This window comes from Rattus norvegicus, chromosome 19 (genome assembly GCF_021556685.1).
Source record: "Rattus norvegicus strain SHRSP/BbbUtx chromosome 19, alternate assembly SHRSP_T2T, whole genome shotgun sequence".
Classification (NCBI taxonomy): domain Eukaryota; kingdom Metazoa; phylum Chordata; class Mammalia; order Rodentia; family Muridae; genus Rattus; species Rattus norvegicus.
In genome coordinates, this window is record NC_141552.1 from 57,746,199 (window position 1) to 57,752,500 (window position 6,302).

Sequence of the window (6,302 nt, forward strand, 5' to 3'; positions counted from 1 at the left end):
TAGCAGGAGTCATGGCTCCGATATCCAGGTCCTAATGCTAGGAAATCAGAAATGTTAAACTGCAAAAGAGACTTTGCAGATGTTGTCAAGTTAGGGAGTTAGAGACAGGGAGATGATGCAGACAACCTGTGTGGTCTCTAAGTGCTGCTATAAACTTTGTTAGAGGGGAGCATAGCAAATCCTATGGAAGGAAGGCCTGCAAGGGCAGTGGCACTAGGAGGGGTAGCAATGCAGCCACAAAGCAAGATGTCAGTGGCTTCTAGAAGCTGCAAGAACCTAGGAATGCATTTCCCTCTAGAGCAACAGAGAAGAACCAACTCAAGTGATGTGTTGAGTTTATTCCAGCAACATTAATTTTGCACTTCTGATTTCCAGAACCAGGAGACAAAATTGTGATGTGTTAGGCCCTGCAAGTCTGGCAGTTAACGCAGTCATCACAAACTACTAAACATACTAATGATAAGGTTCAATGCTAGGCTTAAATGTTGCCTATATTCTTTCTCATGGAAAAAAGTTTACTGATTGTTTCCCTTCTTGCTTTTTTTAATTAATTAATTAATTTATTTATTTATTTTGCCTTTTAACTGAAATGGTTACATGAATGTCTATATTGTTGGGGAAAAAAAAAACAAAAGGAACTCACCATTAGCCAATTTTTGTTGCTGGTCGTGTAGTTGTACCATGAAGCGTCAGGACCAAGAACTAGACCTCCATGTGACATCTTGAGTTATAGTAGCTGATGGAAAATTGATGTTTCATGTTGTCTACATTAGCAAGTGCTTGACTTTGACGTCCACTTGCTCAGCCAGGCTTTGATTCTTTTCTTACTACAAAAGCTTTGAAAGCAGGCAGCTCAGGTCGTGAGTAAAGGCTCTCAGATACCATAGTTCTCCTTCAGAGCCTTCCTTAGCTGTGATTGCTATACCTCCAGGTAGTTTTCCCAGGCAAACAAGATGGGAAATAGAGAGGTGAGAATTCCTTTAGCATTGTCAAAACCAGACTTTTATCACATGACCTCCCATAGCTGCAAGGGAGTTTGGAAAGGTTGATGCTTTTACCAGATATGTAGTTAACTAGAGTTCAACTGGAACATTATTAATCAAGAAGAAGGAGTGGATGATTAAAGGTAGGTTACTAGCAGTATTCGTTTAAGGTTACAAATTGTAACTGTGGAAGTAGGTGGGTGCCCTGGGTTGAGTTCTGACTCTAGCACTCAGAATATGACAGCTGTTTAACCACTGGACCATTGTCAAGGTTGCTGAGATGATTAGATTAGGCCAGACTGATGAAGCATAGAGCAAAGTTTGGCCTCTAATTGGTATTCCATTCCTGTCATTCTTTTGGCCAGAAGGTTCCCTTCAGCTTTGTTACGCGTGCTTCCTCCATCACCATCATCCTCTCCACCATCATCACCACCATCACCCACAAAGGTGCTAAACTCATGTGATTTTCTGCAAAACATCTCTAAAAGCAACACAGTAATTTCTGTAAGAATATTCCATTAATATGTTTCCTTCTGCCTGTGACCTGACTTCAGGTGTAAAGAGTGTACCAAAACTTGACCCTCACAGTCCATGCTTTCTCCCGAGAGCTTCCCCCTCCCCTCCCTCATCTCTCGCTGTTTGATACACACTTGGTGTGTGCCCGCACACATTCATGTACATGCTGTTTGTTGATGGAATGAATTAATATTTTACACAGCAACTACTACACTGCTGACTATATTCCTCAAGGAGCCAATTTGTTTCACCTCTGAGAGCAAGGCCAGTTCAAAAGGACTTCCTGATGGAGCTGATAGGCGAACCCTGGTGTTCAATACTACCTGTCGTTGACATGTATCTCCTAGTTCCAACCTAGCATGTGTAGGCTGAATGTCCCATGCTGGCCACAGTGGACATGACAGGCATTCTAATACCAAATGTGATATCTCTCAGAGATTGAGGATTTATGCACCCATACCTCACGTATACACATATGTATATATACACACACGTATACATACACATATATGAATTTGTTGCAGTTTTTACATCTGAAGCCATGTCATAGGCAGAAGAAAACACACACACACACACACACACACACACACACACACACATCACACTTATAATTTCAGCACAAGGGAGACTGAGGCAGAAGAATCAGGAGTTCAAGGTTACTCTTTGTTATATAGTGAATTGGGAGCCACCAATTAGGGCTGTAGGAGACCTCATCTCCTAAGAAGGAAACAAACAACCATAGGAGAATCTCCCCACCCTTGCATACCCTTAAGCATTTCCACCCTTCCTCAATGCTTTAGCCTCTCAATTTCCAGAGAGCTGTAAGCCAGCACCTCTGGTGATACTATGGACAACAGCCAGGCTCTCTGAAAACCCAGCTGAAGGAACACTGAGGAACAGCATGAGTCAGCTGTGTGGTCTTGGGGAAGATTTAGGGACTGTGGGGCTCTGAAAGTTGGACCTAGTTTACGGATTGCCACTAGGCTTTCAGGAGACATGGGGAGCAGATAGGAGACACAGGGAAAGTTCCAGGAACCCTAAGCATTTAGTGCAGAGGGGAAGAGGAAACTTGGACAGTCTATGGGCTTGTGGTATATGTCAGTGGCAAAGCATGCCTCGGCCCTCTGTTGTGTTGTGGACTGAGTTTCCTTCTCTGTACATTTCATGCTAACTTATCTCCCCCACTTGTCACACAAGACCCAATGTGTGTAAACATGTTCCTCCTTTGATCTGCTAAGCAGGGAGTGCTCAGCAAGCTTAGACTGTGGTGTTTCTAGCTGCAGAGATGACAGAAGGTTTGTGGGAAGGTACTCAGCTATCACAGCCTTGCCCCTAGCAGTACTGCGCAGGCCCTAGGACTCTTTTATAGTCCCGGAGGCTTCTTGTTTTCTAGCTATGTTCTTTCCTAGGGGTTTACTCTTTTGTGGCCAGCAATGCCAAAAGTGTCAGCAAAGTCAGCTGAGCACACATGTGTGAAGTCTTAGACAAGGGACACAGAGAGTGCTTGTTTCTAGTGCTTATGTCTGCAGGAGGCTCAGAAGTGGGGAGAGGATCCAGATGGATTCAGTTTTAAAGGGCTTGCCTTGCAAGGATGAGTACCTCAGGTTAATGCCCAGAACCCATGTTAAAATGCAGAGCGTGGTGGCAGATGCTTGTAATCCCAGCACTAAGGAGCAGGAGACAGGCGGACCTTGGGGCTTACTGCTCAGATTCAAGGGAGTGAAGACCTGAACTTAAAAATGAAATGAATGAATGAATGACAATTGGATGGTTCCTGAAAAAATCCAGACACAGGAGTTTGTCTTGTAGCTTTCGCATGCACACCCACATACATCTGTGCTTATCCACATACACATGTCTCCATACCTACCCCTACACAAATGAGAATACAAAGTCAGGGCAAGGACACAGAGCCAAAGGAGGCTCTGGTTCCCGCTGTAGTGCATTGGCTGCTTTATTTTCTTCTCTTCCTTTCAGAGTTCCACACATGAATACAATGTAATATCATCCCCTCTGATTTTCCTGTCCCCTCTGATTTTCTCATGACCTCACCACATTCCCTTCAAATTCCTCTCTCTCTCTCTCTCTCCCTCTCTCTCTTTCTCTCTCTCATTTGTCTGTCCATCCATCCATCCATCTATCCTCTATCTACCTACTTACCTATTGTCTGTCTGTCTGTCTACCTACCTACCTACTAATGATCTGTCTGTTTGTCCATCCATCCATCCATCCATCCATCCATCCACCTACTTACCTATCTACCCATCATCTATCTACCTACCTATCATCTATCTATCTGTCTACCTACCTACCTACCTATCAGCTATCTGTCTGTCTGTCTATCATATCTCTACCCATCTATCTAAATCTGTCTATCTCCTACTCAGTCTCTTTAGTGTGGCCTGGATTACAGTGGTTTGGAGTTGCCTGGTGGAACACAGGCAACCTACGAGGGGCTCAGCCATGAGGAAAACCAACCCTTGTTCCTTCAGCAGCCATTCACTGCCCTTAGGTCTTCAGACTCGTGAGCCCCTCCCCTTCCACACTGGAGTATTGGCTGGTGTGTTCTTGTGCAGGTGACCATGGCTGCTTACGGTTCATGGGTACAGCATTCCCACTATGTCCAAAAGAAACATTATATCCGATCTTTTGGTAGTTAGGGTTTCCCTGTGTTGGCCATACCACGTTCAGTCAGACCAAATACTTCTTCCTGGTTTCACACATTATTTGCAGTTGCTGTTTGCGCATGCGTGCACTCGACCAGCCTCCCTACATTGCACTATTAGCAGCTTCCTGGTTTTGTTTGCCTTTTGTCTTTGTCTTGTTTTGATTTTACATAGAGCTGCTACTGTACAGCATGGTCCCTGCCACATATTATTGTTGTGGTTTTAAATCTGAGAAGGGCTAAGCATCCAGGGGTGGAACAGCTCTTTGTAAGATTCAATCAAGGCCTGCAGGTTTGTGCTGTAAAATTCCCTCTTAAATGGCATATGTGTGTGTGTGTGTGTATGTATGTATGTATATATATATATATATATATATATATATATATATATAGAGAGAGAGAGAGAGAGAGAGATATGGCTCTGTGGGTAAGGTGCTTGCTGGGTAAGCATGAAGACCCGAGTTTGTGTCTTCTGCACTCTTTAAAGTCAGGCAGCAGTGCAGCAATGTAATGTTGGCACTGGTGGGCAGACATAGGTGGGTTCCTGGAGCTCAGTGGTCTCCCAGTCAAGCTGAGACAGTGATTTTTGGGTTCAGTGAGGGATTGTCTTTAAAAGTAAAGGGGGACAGGCATGGGGTTACATGCCTTTAGACCCATCACTCAGAAGGCAGAAAGGCCGGTAAATCTCTGAGTTTGAGACAGGCTTGGTCCTCATACCCCAGACCTTGGACAATCAGAGCTGCATAGAGAGATCCTGTCTCTAAACAAAGAAACAAATAAATAAATATGGATATGGGAAAAGCAATCGAAGAAGATGCCAGTATCGACTTCTGACCTTGATGTGCATATGTACACAGGTGTACAGGCACCTGCATGTTCTCCCATTCATGGACACACACACGAATACTGGGATAAGCAGTTGGAGAAACTTGAGTGCTAATGGTTCTCTGTGCATCAATGTGTATGCACATCCATTCATACAGATATATCACGCCAAGCCCACATACACATGAGCACATATACACACACACATACATACACATATACACATATACACACACACACTCACACACAAAACACTCACACATGCACATACACTCACACACATACACTAACACACAAAACACACACATACACATACACTCACACATACATACACTAACAGACAAACACACACACATACACACATACACTCACACACACATACACTAACAGACAAACACACACACACAGACACACACACATACACTAACACACAAACACACACACAGACACACACACATACACACATCCACATACACACACACTCACACTCGTACTCTGCTTTAGATCTAAGAAAGCAGCATTTGTTTCCTTATAGTGATTTTACTTTTTCTCCCAGGGAACATTTGCCAGTGCCTGGAAACATTCTTATATGTCACAGTGTGTTGGAGAGGGACAGCCAGCAGCTAGCAGCTAGACTGTGCTGCATATCCTCCTCTGTGCAGCCTGGTGCCCACTGAGCTGGCTGCCTCTAAATTCAAAAGTGTGGGGCTTCAGAAACCCTGGGCTAATGCAAAGGCCGGAATGAACAGGATAGTAGCAGGGAAAAGTTCCTTTCGCAGTGTGTGTACTTGAGAGAGAGAGAGAGAGAGAGAGAGAGAGAGAGAGAGAGAGAGTGTAAACTTGTATGAATCGTCACATTTGGGAGGTGGGAAAATGCACTGTCCATTCTGCTCACTTCTAAGTTCTGGAAACCTGCCCCCTGCCTTTTGACTGCCTGTCGGAGAGGTCACCACCCAGCAGGTTTGTCTCTGTGTCAGCTCCACTCAGGGTGTCTCCACCCTGATCTGGGGGAGGGCGGGAGTCCTGCTCTGTGTTTATGAGATGCTGGGCTGAGGGGGAAACGAGAGCAGACAGTGATACAATTATCCTCTATTTCACTCCCCATAAGTATCTTCTGCTTCTCTTTTGGAAGACAGCATTAATCCCCCTGTGATTCTGTGTGGCCTGTTCTTTCTACCGCCGCAGTATAAAAAGCAAAGTGGTAGTGACTTTTTCCTTATGGCTGCTGAAAAGGTTACAGTGTTTGGACCATTGCCTGTTTCTACCCCGGAGCACAAAAGGCCCAGGAGTAGGAATCGCTTCTAACAATATCC

The 6,302-nt window shown here is 44.6% G+C and overlaps 1 protein-coding gene and 1 long non-coding RNA gene across 27 annotated transcripts in view; one reads left to right on the top strand and one right to left on the bottom strand.

Moving 5' to 3' along the window:
• Wwox (WW domain-containing oxidoreductase) overlaps positions 1 to 6,302 on the top strand; it is a 927,977-nt gene that overhangs the window by 189,840 nt on the left and 731,835 nt on the right.
• The window catches only part of LOC147999471 (uncharacterized), a 25,223-nt gene continuing 24,437 nt past the window's right edge, over positions 5,517 to 6,302 (bottom strand). The window contains exon 4 of the long non-coding RNA XR_015644175.1: positions 5,517 to 6,302. This exon is cut by the window's right edge and continues 976 nt beyond it. This is a non-coding gene — a long non-coding RNA (uncharacterized LOC147999471).